This window comes from Prosopis cineraria, unplaced genomic scaffold (assembly GCF_029017545.1).
Source record: "Prosopis cineraria cultivar Desert tree isolate PC_DT_omini unplaced genomic scaffold, ASM2901754v1 PC194, whole genome shotgun sequence".
Classification (NCBI taxonomy): domain Eukaryota; kingdom Viridiplantae; phylum Streptophyta; class Magnoliopsida; order Fabales; family Fabaceae; genus Prosopis; species Prosopis cineraria.
In genome coordinates, this window is record NW_026555521.1 from 49,393 (window position 1) to 63,669 (window position 14,277).

General features: G+C 34.8%; 1 long non-coding RNA gene across 1 annotated transcript; it reads right to left on the reverse strand.

The window, feature by feature from the left end:
* Positions 1–1,640: 1,640 nt before the first annotated feature.
* LOC129295815 (uncharacterized) lies at positions 1,641–13,421 on the reverse strand. The gene is made up of 6 exons (XR_008589649.1): positions 13,246–13,421; positions 10,914–11,034; positions 10,031–10,104; positions 3,498–7,161; positions 3,265–3,390; positions 1,641–2,689 (listed from the first exon to the last, which is right to left on the reverse strand). It is a non-coding gene; the product is annotated as an uncharacterized LOC129295815 (long non-coding RNA).
* Positions 13,422–14,277: the final 856 nt, after the last annotated feature.

The following is a 14,277-nucleotide window of genomic DNA, read 5'->3' on the forward strand; positions in this document are numbered from 1 at the left end:
GCTGAGCTTTTCACCTAGTGTCTTAAAAGATAAGTTAAAGATTTCGATAAGAAATTGAAGAAAGCCTCTAAAGAAATTAGAGAAGAATTTAAGGAAGAAATTGGCTTGCTGAGAGCTCAAGACCAAGAGACTCATCCGAGCACTATTCTCCTTTTAGAATGGGTACTCCTACTGTGTCTCTTTCCAAAAGAATGTTAGTGTTCTTTTACATGAGGATTTTGTGTTAGTACACACATCCAGCACCTTTACTTTAAAGAAAGAGATTGGGACAACCATTGATAGTGACTTACAAATACCCTTTAAGATTGAGAATCTGAGGGTTGGACCAGTTTTCTCTATTAATTCTGAACTAAGAGCCATGTTTGAAGATAGTTCAAAAGGAGCTGAGTCACATGCTTCAGAAAGCAACAAGCTAGCACTGGTTGTGGCCAAGATTGCCAGAGAGTATATTAAGATATCTAATGATGAGGAAGACTTAAGAGTCTATACAGTCATCCTCACCTTCTACTCCATTCTTCTTTGGTGTTAACTATACTAAAGCCTTTCAAGACTTAATCAAGAGAAATCTTAATTTTGTGTTGTTTCCCACACCATTCACTACCATATTGAAATTTGGTGCAGTGTTCAAGCCTCTACCAAGGTTCAAGAACAAACTAATCTGGATTGAAAGTGGTACTTCTTCATCTTATATGCCTTCATCCAACTTGTTTGTTCCTGTTAATTTGTCCAAGCCTTTTGTTGATGACGAAAAGAGGGAGAAGTGTGATGCAAAGTCAGTTCACAAGGCAGACAGCAAGGTTCAAGATAGTGGATTAGATAAAAGCATTGTTGAAGATTCGGGAAGTGGCAAGCATAAAGGTTAACCTGTTGTGAGAAGACCAAGAAATGCCTTGCCTAGACTCAACAGATTCAGAGCAAAGTCTTCAGAGACTTATAATCATCTATGTCAAGCTCCATTCCTTCTACTCTCGTGATTGATGATTTCGTTCCTTCATCTCACTTATTATTACCGCATTTTATTTAAATTTTCAATTAGCCCAATTCACCCCCCTCTTGGGACATTTGCATATATCAATCACAAATAAATATATTAACAAGTTTAATTACAATCCAAAGCTTGAAGATTTTTTATAATCAATTATAATGTTAGAAGCTTTATTAGATGCATGAACTTGCCTTTCAGTTCATCATTTTACAACTTTAAATCATTATTAGAACTCAATACGTTGATCAAGGAAATACAATAAGCTCATCATTCCATATCAAGGCTTCCCAAAAAGTAATAGTAGCTCTAACTTGCCTCAGGTCTGTAAAACTTTTCAGTAATTTTCAAAAGCCTTATGAGAGATCAAATATTTCCTTTAGTCTCTCCAATTTCATACAATTACAAATAAAATTACAAAAAAGGCATTAAAGTACTAAACTGAATAGGAAATTCTACAGTAGCTCTAGGAATTAAACAGTCTCAGGTATCTAAAAATTATGATAGCATTAACCCAATACTTGAGCACCTCCGGTGGTCCTACTCATCTAGCGTTAGTCAAAAAAAATAATAGCAGCATTTACCTCAGTAATATACTTGAAGTAGCTATCTTCTACGGGTTATTTTTCACTGGCATAAAACAGCATGTGCTCTGCAAGCAACAAAAATCAACTGATCATCAGGTTATAATTTTTTAAATAAGTAGCATTCCCATCACATCCTCAGATAAAGCGCCCTTAAGGTGAGCAATCTATGTTAAAATATAAATTGAATTCTTGCTAACCAGATTAGGTCTATCATTCTCCTTATTTCTTGTCTCTCTTTGGGTGGGAAGCCATCTATTGTTAAAGTCAACTTGACAATAGCTGGGCGGCAATTATTGATTATTCATGCAGAAAGTAATTTTAATTTTAAAGTATATTGGAACATGCAACTCTCCAACAACACCGAGTTTTTACCAACGCAGCAAGCAAAATAAAAATATTCAAAACTGAAAAGCTATCAAAGTAGTAGCCGCTGCCGGCGTTTTTGTGGGCGGTGGGGAGGGGGGAAGGTGCCTCTCCTTTTCCTTACCTCCTTTTCCCACCACTTCCCCCATCTTGAACCGAAAAGGAAAGACCCTTCCCCCACAATCGACGTCGTTCAAAGTATAAAAAATTTAACAAAACCCGATGACCGCATCAAAAAGTCAAACTATACCCAAGAAATGGGCAAGGCCTTCAAGACTGTCTGGATCATTGAAGGAGTCGACACTAGAAAAATAACAGACACAGATAATTTAAAAAAGACTAGAATTCAAAATAGAAAACAACATTGGGAGAAGATTCAACCATATCGATATTGGGATCGCAATGAGAAGCACTTCAAGTGAGTTTCGAAGAACGATCCTTCTGTAATCCCTCTTGTCCGAGCGAGCTTTAAAAATATCTACCTCTTCCTTCCCCACCGCCATCGTCAATTTGTAGTCGCTTCTTTCCTCTCTTCTCTCTTCTGTCACTTCCTCTCAATCCCAAGAGAGAAACGTGCTGGCAGCCAAGTGGACAGCAACATTTCATTTCTCTTCCAACTCAGCAACTCTGCATTCTCCACAATTCCTCTAGTACTCAAATATCAGGCACAGGAACAATCAAAATCCATCATTTAATCTTTCATCCTCGAACAAAACTGCAACTTTTCTGATTGTTGTTCGCGTGGGGGAGAGGGTACCTTTTTTAATTAACCAAACAAAAAAGTTAAAGTGTATTTTGAATTTTGATGCTTAAAAATATTTTATTTTTAATCTTATACAATATATTTTCAACCCTTTAATTCAAATATCACTGAGCTTAAATAATTATTTTTATCAATCATTATTATTTTAAAAAATAAACTTACTATATTAATATTTCATAATATTTAGTTAATATTTAAAAATTTAATGCAAAAGTTTTTTTGATAAAATTAAATGATGCTTTAATAAACAAATTAAGAAAATAATTCATAAAATTTTAGATAAATTTAAAGAATTAGAGCTAAAATTTAGCTGAAAAAAATATTTTAATCAATATTAAAATCTTATAATTTAAAAAATACAATTCTACGATTGAATATATTAAAATAACTATTTTTCATGTTCGCTGATATATTTTTGATTTCTGGACGGTCATCTGTAAATTAAGCCCCAACGTCGACACAAATATTATCTGTTAGTCCCAGAAGACTAAAACGAGAGACAATGAAAAGGGGATTCAATGAGATTCTTAAAAATTATAATCAATTTAGCGGGATAAATAACACAAAACCTCCGCGTCATGTTGCCCTTATGGTTTCGGATTATCCCACGGCAGCCGCCGAGACTATATCCCACTTGTGTCTCCAGTCTAAGCTACCATTGACAGCTTCGGCCTTAATTCGACAGAGCCTCTGATCTGCTAGTATGGGCACAATAGAAGACCCCATTATTATTTATTAGAAGGCCAGATACACTGACAAATAATTGCAAGAGCGACCCCCTGCTCAATTCTTTTCATTTTACCTTTGCTTAGATTCCATTAGTTGGCCCATTGCATCACATCCGCGACACGAGTCCCTGCATTGCAGTCATGTAGCGTGCGACTCGTGCTTTCGACTTTCACCACGCGCAAGCAGTGCCGATCAGACGAATTCAGCCCTCTCAAGGTTCGTGATTTGTTAGTTGGGAATATATTGTTCATTGATCATTGTCAACCGCAGCAAGGGTTTTGCGACGTTTGGGATGCATGAAGTTTCTAAATGGATCTTAAGATGGGCCATTTTCCATCTTTGCCAGTATTAGCGGGGAAACTATTTACAAGCATCAAAACAAACATGTCACAGAAACAGCAAAAGAGGTTGCAGCAGTTACCACTTTGAAAATTAGAATGGAAAGAAAAAGGAGTGGAAAGGAGGTTGATGAATAATAAAACCCAGCACTGTACAAACGAGGGACGAAGAGGCTATCGCTGCAAAACCTGCCATTTCTTCAAACTGTCAGACGATGATGACCTCGCATCAGACGTAGTATTAGAACAGATGCCGTTTCTTCGCATAGCTGTAAAACCAATGCTCAGACGACAGTGGAATAATGGTCCAAGCACCATCTCACAATTAAATAGTACTAGAATAGAGTAGCATTCACGCAACTTTTCTTAAAGAAATTAAGAAATTAAAAATTTAGACCGTCATTAATTTTGTAGATAAAAAATGTAAATATAATTGGATGATATAAAAAATGTAAATATAATTCATAAATTACTAATACAAATATTCTAGGCCATTAAATTTGCATTGTTACTGGTTTCTAAAATTGAGATGAATTCAAGATTTATAATTTTTTTATGCACATGATTTAATATGATAAGATATCACGAAAAATACAGCAATCAAACAAGCGAGGCCACAAAGGCTAGAAATCACATTTGATGGAGCGAAAATGAGAATAGAGACGAGAATAGGAGAGAATTTTACAATTTAAAATATATTTGGTAAATAAGAAAAGAAATAAAAATATTTTTTATTATATATTTGATTGATAGGATAAAAATAGAGAGGTAATGGGAACTAAAAAGAGCAACTGACCATAATAACCTTAATAAAAAATAATGAAAATATCTTAAACTAAATATTAAAAAATTAGGATGGATTAGTCATTTTACTAGTATTTCCAACCTGAGAAGCAAATATTCATCCATTTTTTATGGAAAGACACGGGCCATATCCCAGATCTTTACAACATGAAAGCCATGCTTTCATGTTTGGTATATAGAATGAAGATTTCCAAAGCCAAATACATCGACAAAAATACCTCCAGTTCTACCTTTCATTGCCTACTCGCAGCGCCCTTCACAGCAAACCCTACAAAGGCAACTGATGCTATTTGCAGATGATATTATTAACAAGACTGCAGAATCAATCAATCAGGTGGGAAGGTGAATGGTGATTGGAAATAAGTTAATTACAGCTACAGGCATTAAAATTGAAACAAAACTCACTAAAACAAAATTAAAATTGAAACACAACGGAAGCATGACATGGTGTGATAAATAAAACTACAATCAATCGGTCAAAAATGGAAAATCAATTATAGATGATTGTACGTATTCTTCACGTCCGTGGTTGATTGAATGCAAAGATTTTTAATAGAATGGAGATGGGAATATAAAAGAGAGTAGAATAGGATTTGTAATTTGAAATATATATAGAAGATAGGAAAAGAAATAAGAACAGTTTTTTATTAGTCGCACTGGTAGAATAAAAATAGAGAAAGCATTGGGAAACAAAAATGAGCAACTGACCATGATAACCTTAGTAAAATATCTTAAACTATACACATAAAAAATTATGGTGAATTTTAGTCATCTAACCTGTATTTCCAACATGAACAGTAACTTCCCCTTCACTTTTTGATAGAAAATCTAAATCGTTTCTTTCCAACATAAATCCCATACGTCCCAAGGACTTTAATTTGACATAGCTTCCTATCTTGATCTGCTAGTGCCTAGTATTGGCACCATTGAAGATCCCATTATTTCTTCAAAGCCAAATACACCGATGAGGAATACATTCATCCAAACTTTGCTTGGATTCCATTTGATTGGCCCATTGCATCATGTCTGCACGAGAGAAAAAGCTACGCCAGAAAGGATTCAAGATTAATGTCATCCAAAGATTCAAAGGAAGGGGACCTAAAGGGGTAAAGGGATGAAAACCACATGTAAAGGAAAAGATTGTCAAATAACTCCTCTGACTTTCCAATAAAAAATATACCCCCCCTTTTTTTCTATTTTATGAAACACATTAGGCCCCATTTTATACAGGGGGCTCCTATTTACAAGACCCATCCCACAAAAAAAGATCCGCCCCGTAAGCCAATCACCCTTTTTTCCCTTTAAAATATCAAAATGCAACATACCATATAAATTAAATTTCAATATGCCATATAGAATCATTTCCCTCATGGTAACATCAGCAGATCTAATTGATTCGATGAAGAATTGAGCAAATTTGGAAGACAAACCATGGCCTAACATCAGATCTTGTGAAAGAAAATTATCACAGGAAATAGGAAATGAAGGAGACCACAACAGTGGGCTCACCATGTCTAAAGCCTCCTCAAAAGCACCAATGTTAACACCAAAGTAATGGTTGGTGTAAATATAAATTCTTTAACTTGAGTTATGGCGTAAGTATAATTGATAAATTACTAAAATAATTAGACCGAGACATTAAATTTGTGGCTCAAATGTTACCAGTTTTAAAATTGAGATAAATTTAATGTCTTCAACTTTTATTAATAAACATGGGAGTTGGGGAAAAGTAGTACAAGAAGAAGCTAGATTTGGGTTAACAATAAAATATCCAGAAAGGCCGTTACAAAACTCTCTCAAAGAAAATAGAAATTGGCAAAATGAGTGAGGCCCTGTTGTAAGACCATATTTGGTGGAACGAAAAGATATCTAATAGAATGAAAATAGGAATAAAGATGAGAATAGAATAGAATCTTGCGATGTAAAATATATGCTTGATAGTATAAAAATAGACATGAGATTTTCTTTTTTTTTTTTGCCTAAAACATGAGAATTAAAAATGAGCAACAAAAACATGGTAATCTTAATAAAAATATTTTAAGAAAAAAATAAAAAATTATTTTAGGCTTTCAAAGAACTCTTCTTACGAAAGCTATCGAAGTTGTGCGATGCATATGAAATTATAAATGTAAGCAGACACAACGACCTGCTCAAAAAGTCAAACTTTACCAGGGAAATGTTCAAAGCCTTCGAGACCGTTTGGAGCCGACACAAACGTCCATGTAAGCAGAACACTGGTTAAATCACAGCAACAAAGATAAAGAACTTGAATTCAAAACACAGAGCAACGTCAGGAGATAATTCAAACTTATCAGTATCAGGATCGCCGATGAGAAGCACTTCAACTAGCTCCAGAGAAAGATCCTTCAGTAAAGTACTCAAATACATAGGAACAAGCATTAAAGATCAGAATTATTTCTTTTAGCATTAATAAGCTCAAAATGACATTAATTAAGATTGTTCTAGAAAAAAGGTTGAATATTACAAACAATGATCCCACCAAGCATGGTTGACTACTAACTTCACAGAGAACAGTTTCCTCCTCACTAGGTCCTTCTGGCATCCAGCACAGTTTAGAGGCTAAAAAATTCTCCCCTATTACATTGACAAAGAAAATGGTCCAAATGATTTCATTAGGCCCCAAGACATCAGTAACAGTAAACTTAGTCTCAATCGGTCCCATTGCAATCCGACACACAGCAACTAAAGTCACTTCAGAACCTACTATAAGTCACAGAACACACACAAATGAAACCAGTGGCCAGATTAATTAAAGAAAGTGGAACCTTGAGGCAAAGACCCATAAAAAGTAAAGCTGCTAAAAAGGGACTGGCCTCACGTCTTAGTTGTTTTATTGATGCAGCAAAACTAAAGTAACTGAACAAATAAACTCACGCATGCACGTCATGGGAACTCCTTTAGCTATCGGGAAATCGTGTTTTCAACCTGCCCCGAACAAAATATTTTAAGCGTTGAAATTAAGAGATGTTTCACTCACTTTAGAATGTTAAGTCATGAAGAGATCCCTTGATACATGAAATGATCATTAATACTATAATGTTTTTCATCCAAAACGAATAAGAGATATTTCACTCAAAACTCCATAAAATTTGACGCGTCATAACTAGATAAATTTTATATTTTGCTTTTCTACCATTTTCTACTATGCACCCCTACAGACTCCAGAAAGGCAATACACCTAGTCCTTTCTCAAAGCATCAGATAATAGGTTCTTTTGACTTTCTCTGAAAAGGAGCAAGGTAGAGTATAGAGATGAGAAGCTAGGGGGTAAAGCTTGAGACATGGGACAATTTTATGAAATATTGGCTAGCCAGAGTCAACAGCTTTAATTTCCCTTCTGATAGCATCAGAAGACATCAATGGCTTAATGGCGAACTGAGCAAATCTGGAAGGCAAACCATGGCCTAACCTGAAATCTTCTACAAGGAAATTACCGTAAGAAATCAAGGAAATCATAACAGTGGTATCTACCCATCTAAAGCCTCATCAAAAGCATCAGTGTTAACTTCAAATTAATAGTTGGTGTGCTCAGAGGGTGTAAAAGCAATAAATTTGTAGTTCAAATGTTACTAGTTTAAAAATTGAGATAAATTTATTGTCCATGGTGTGGAGGCCGGGAAAGTAGAAACGCAGCAATCATGAATTAAAACAAGGGAGGCCTCAAGGGGTCAAAAGCCACACGCCCTGCAAAATTTGGTTGAATGAAAATATTTTTTACTAGAATCAAAATGAGAATAGATATCAGACTAGAAAAGAATTTTGTAACTTGAAATATATTTGATGAGAAGGTAAAGAAATAAGAATAAGTTTTCAAATAAATGTTTGATAGAACAAAATTAGAGAAATAATGGAAAGAAAAATAGATTATGTTGACATCATCCAAGCTATCGAAATTCATCAACAAGTGGGATAAAAATAGATAGTGTCTTATGGTCGTTGGGCTTTGGTAAAGAAAGCCGAAGGGATGAAAACGCACACCATGTCCATGGACTAGAGATCGCTCCAAACCTTGTTTACCTTTCTAAGTGAGGTGGGAAAAAGTCAAGCCTCTGGGTAGAGTGGTCACATACAGTACATGACTTAAAGCACAGCCAGAGACAACAAGACATGAAAATTCAAGCAAACCAGAGGATCATGTGCACTGCACGAGAGCATGCCCCGTTGATAACCATAACGTCCATATAAGCTATGATGCACCCCGAAAACAAATGAGGATAGGGTTTCCTGAGAAATTTGGGGAAACGACAATAAAGAAGCACACAGAACTCTGTATCCCATTGGCAATTCGAGAGTCGACCAAGGGCTACATCGTAATCTGTGAGAAATAGAAGGGAATACTCCCTACTATGTCAAGATAGCTCCTTTAGGATTAATCAGTTCATCGCCCACTTGAATGCTCATTTCCCCCAAATTCAACAAGCAACCCTGAACCTCCACCTGTACAGGATCATCAAGGCCTTAGCAGACAATAGGTTCCAACTTGAGACAAAATATCCCGTCAAAAAACATGTCTCTTGATCAGCGCTGAACATCGTAATCAACTGCCAATGGCCTACTTTCACCTTTCCGGAGACCTATGTCCCTTAGAGCCAAGAAACGCATCAACCTTGTATCCAATTGCCACAAGAACATGGTCATGCCATCCTCACCACTAAAAACAACTAATAACAGTTGTATAAGGCACGCACTATCAGTCAAAAAGAAATTCCCTTTCCCATAAAGTTCAAGCAATCGAAACACATCAACAAATGCAAAGTCCTAACTTCCTTTCCCTACTTGATATGGGCCGTTTGTTTAAACTTGTTCCATGTGAAGGGACATATTTTTTTGAAACTAAATCCATTTTGTAAAATTTTATAATGTTTGCTTACACTTCTAAAAATAATCAGAAACTAAAAAAAAAATAGATTTTTAATTATTTTGAAAAGCTATTTTGAATAACTGTTGAAAATAATCCGAAGTTATATGAGAAAGAATGCCATAAAAATGTGGAGATACGTAAAAACATCATAAAATTTTAAAATTACTAAATAGTAAATTTTTTTTTATAAATTGAGGACCACAAAGATATCATAAAATCTAAAAATCACTTTTCATTACTGTAACCTAACATAAAATAATATACACATACACATATTCTTATTTTAAAAACAACTCACCATTGTGGTAATATTTATACATTAATTAAAAAGTCATATGTCATGAAAGTTTCAACTTAGAGGATGAAAAAATAACCACAGCCTACTAAATAAAAAGACAAGATCATTGTGATTCCCAACCTACGACCTTGAAGTGAGGATATACACAGTATCTTTAAGTTCCTGAATCACAAGATCATAGGCTTCCAAGTTCATCATTATTACTAACTACAAGTTAAATATCCTACCACAGAATAAGTCAGCTCGAAACAGTAGACAATATTTAAAAAAAAAAATTGGCTAACCACAGTCAACAGCTTTAATTTTCCTTGTCGTAGTATCAACAGACATCAATGGTTTAGTGAAGAACTGAGCAAATCTGGCACGCAAACCATGGCCAAACATCAGATCTTCCATAAGAAAATTATCATAAGAAATAATAAATGAAGGAAACCACAACTGTGGGATCTAACTGTCTAAAACCTCTTCAAAAGCATCAGTGTTAACATCAAAGTAATAGACGGCGTGCTCAGAGGATGTAGAAGCATTGATGCTTCCTCCATGCTTATGCAGTGTCACGAAGACAAACCACAATTATGGCAAAACAACAGTGATTAGCAAACAATTGAAATGCAACTCTGAAGGGTACATATCGATTATTTAACTTGAGTTATGATGTAATGTAAATATAATTGATAAATTACTAATACAAATATTCATGCCTTTATGGCCATTAAATTTGCATTCCAAATCTTACCAGTTTCTACAATTGAGATGAATTTAACAATTATAATTTTTTTTATATAGGAGATTTAAGATAATAAAATATCATGAAAAATATAGCAATCAAACGAGGGAGACCACAAAGGCTAGAAATCACATCTAAGGTCATTTTTGGCTGAATGAAAAGATTTTTTTTTTTATGAAAATGAATGAAAAGATTTTTAATGGAGTGAAAATGAGAATAAAGATGAGAATAGAATAGATTTTTGCAATTTAAAATACATTTAGTAAATAAGAAAAGAAACCAAAATATTTTGTCTCCAGCATGAACAGAAAATTCCCATCCACTTTTTGATAGAAAATCTGCATCACATCTTCCCAACATAAATGCCCTATGATTTTGCTATGACAAAAGTTCCCAAGGACTTTAAATTAACATAGTTTCCTATCTCGATCTGCTAGTACCTAGTATTAGCAGTGGCACCATTGAAGATCCTATTATTTCTTCAAAACCAAATGCATCGATGAGCAATACTTTCTTCCAAACTTTACTTAGGTTCCATTTGATTCGCCCACTGCATCATGCCTGCACAAGAGAAAAGGCAACGCCAGAAAAGATTCGAGATAAATGTTTTCCAAAGATTCAAAGGACCTGGACCAAAAGGAGAAAAGGGATGAAAACGACGTGTAAAGGACAAGATTGTTAAATAACATTTTCCTATCCAAAACAAAAATATATATCTCTCTTTTCTTTTTTGTGAAATATGGACTTTTCAAAGAACTCATCTTACCAGAGATAAAGCATGTAATTCTCATTCTTACTTTCCACACACACTTCCAATTAGAGGTGGGATTATAGAATCAAAATGAGAATTGATATCAGACTAGAAAAGAATTTTGTAACTTGAAATATATTTGATGAAAAGGAAAAGAAATAAGAATAAGTTTTCAAATCAATGTTTGATAGAACAAAATTAGAGAAGTAATGGAAAGAAAAATAGATTATGTTTACATCATCGGAGCTATCAAAATTCATCAACAAGTGGGATAAATCGTTGGGCTTTGGTAAAGAAAGCCGAAGGGATGAAAACGCACACCATGTCCATGGACTAGAGATCGCTCCAAACCTTGTTTACCTTTCTAAGTGAGGTGGGAAAAAGTCAAGCCTCTGGGTAGAGTGGTCACATACAGTACATGACTTAAAGCACAGCCAGAGACAACAAGACATGAAAATTCAAGCAAACCAGAGGATCATGTGCACTGCACGAGAGCATGCCCCGTTGATAACCATAACGTCCATATAAGCTATGATGCACCCCGAAAACAAATGAGGATAGGGTTTCCTGAGAAATTTGGGGAAACGACAATAAAGAAGCACACAGAACTCTGTATCCCATTGGCAATTCGAGAGTCGACCAAGGGCTACATCGTAATCTGTGAGAAATAGAAGGGAATACTCCCTACTATGTCACGATAGCTCCTTTAGGATTAATCAGTTCATCGCCCACTTGAATGTTCATTTCCCCCAAATTCAACAAGCAACCCTGAACCTCCACCTGTACAGGATCATCAAGGCCTTAGCAGACAATAGGTTCCAACTTAAGGCAAAATCTCACGTCAAAAAACATGTCTCTTGATCAGCGCTGAACATCATAATCAACTGTCAATGGCCTACTTTCACCCCTCCCAGTGGATGTAAAAGCATCAGTGTTGACTTCAAAGTAACAGTTGGTGTGCTCAGAGGATGTAAAACCATTAAATTTGTAGTTCAAATGCTACAAGCTTTAAAAATGAGATAAATGCACGGTTCATGGTATGTGGGGAAGTACAAAAAGGAGGGTAGATTTGGGTTAAGTTAAAAAGATCATGAAAAATAGTTACAAAAATATCTAAAACACTGCAGCAATCGTGAATTAAACGAGGGAGGCCTCAAAGGGCCAAAAACCACACGCAAGGCAATATTCGGTTGAATGAAAAGATTTTGTTTTGAATAGAATGAGAATAGAGAGCAGGATAGAAAAGAATTTTGTAACTTAAAATATGTTTGATAAAAAGGAAAAGAAATAAGAATAAGTTTTTTAATAAATGTTTGATAGAAATAGAATAAAAATATAGAGGTAATGGAACGAAAAGTGGGCAATTAACCATAATATAAACTTAATAAAAAACACCTTAAGCTTACTAAAAGTAACGGCACCTACTGTAATTATTTCCTCAGACCGAATCATGTCTGCACAAGAAAAGAGGCCACGCTAGAAAGAATCCGGGATCAATGTTTTCCATATATTATGAATCAATGCACTGCAGTCACGTGCGTGCACTTGACTCGCGCTCTCGACCGCACTTGCTATGCTATCAGACAACAATTTCAAAATGTTGGGAAACATGCAGTTTCCGCGCTGATGTATAAATGGGGCCAGTTCCATCTTCGTTAGTAGCATCAACGGACAATCAATATGCAGACAGAAGATCAACGAAACAACACCAAGTCCATCGGTGACAGCCGCGTTACACTCTTCACTCATTAACGACAGAAAGATTTCAACAAAGCTACCCGGTAAAAAACAAGGACATCACTTAAAATTTAATAAAGCAACAAATTCGAGCCATCGACTTCCATGCTCTCAGAAAAAAGCAAACGAGGATCGTTGTGTGTGTATAGTTCACTAAAAACAAGATGACGACTAAAGTACGTACAGATTCGAGAGGAGCAGTTAACGGCAAATAAGACATGGACCATTTCCAGACTTCGGGTAGAAAGAAAAAGACGGAAAAAGAAGAATAAAAAACAACAAACCTCGGCTCTTGTTCAAAACTGATGCCAAATTTTGAGAAGCCAAATGCTTTCATAGATGCAAACCCTAGCAATCCTTACGATAGTGCCTTCGCATGGGAAAGATTAAAGAGAGGCTTTAGAGTACCCAGGCAATGGAAGAGCGGAGGGAATGGAATTAGCGTAGAGGAGGAGGTGACTGAAAGTAGCTTCCTGCAAAACTGATATTTATAAATGATATGTACGGGCGTATTCTCCACGCAACTGTGATTTAATTTAAAAAATAACTTCATTTAATAAATTGAATTATTTTAACAACTCGCTAAACTAATTGTATGTGTAGTTCCCGAACGGAAAAATGATGGTTTGATAAATGAAACTGCATTTTGCTCAAAAAATAAAAACAAGTGAAACTGCATAAACAATCAATCAAACTTGCTCTTCACGCCACAACGTTCTCGAAGGAAAACAAGAAGGGGGAAACATTAAATGTGAACTGAAGTACTATTATTATTACATCAACGCTGCAACGGAAAAAATATCTCGATGATTTCAAAATACCAATGATTTCAAACTTACTCAACTTATTGCAAATCAAATTATTGAATATTTCAATAATTTTAAAATCTTTATATTTTTATGATGATTTTTTTACAAAATATATTGAATTTAATGGTCTATAAGTATCATAAATTATTCTATAATAATATTTATATATTTTTTCGGAGGTTGCATTCACTATAATTTTTTAAGCAAAATTAAGTTCCCCATATATGTGAATGGATATTGAAATGGAGGTTTTTTTTTTTCAACTGAAATGGTTGTTTTGGTATAGTTCTGTGAGACCATTACAAGAGATCATTTTTGTCCACGACAAATTGACATAAGATGAATGAAGAAGACATTGATAATTCAATATATTTAAAAGATATGTTAAAAGAATATGATGAGAATGTATCATGTATGGTTTGTTTGAAAATAAGATTTACTTGAAAATTATTTTACAACAACTTATATTTAAAAATTAATATTTTCTATTGAGATACAATGACAAAA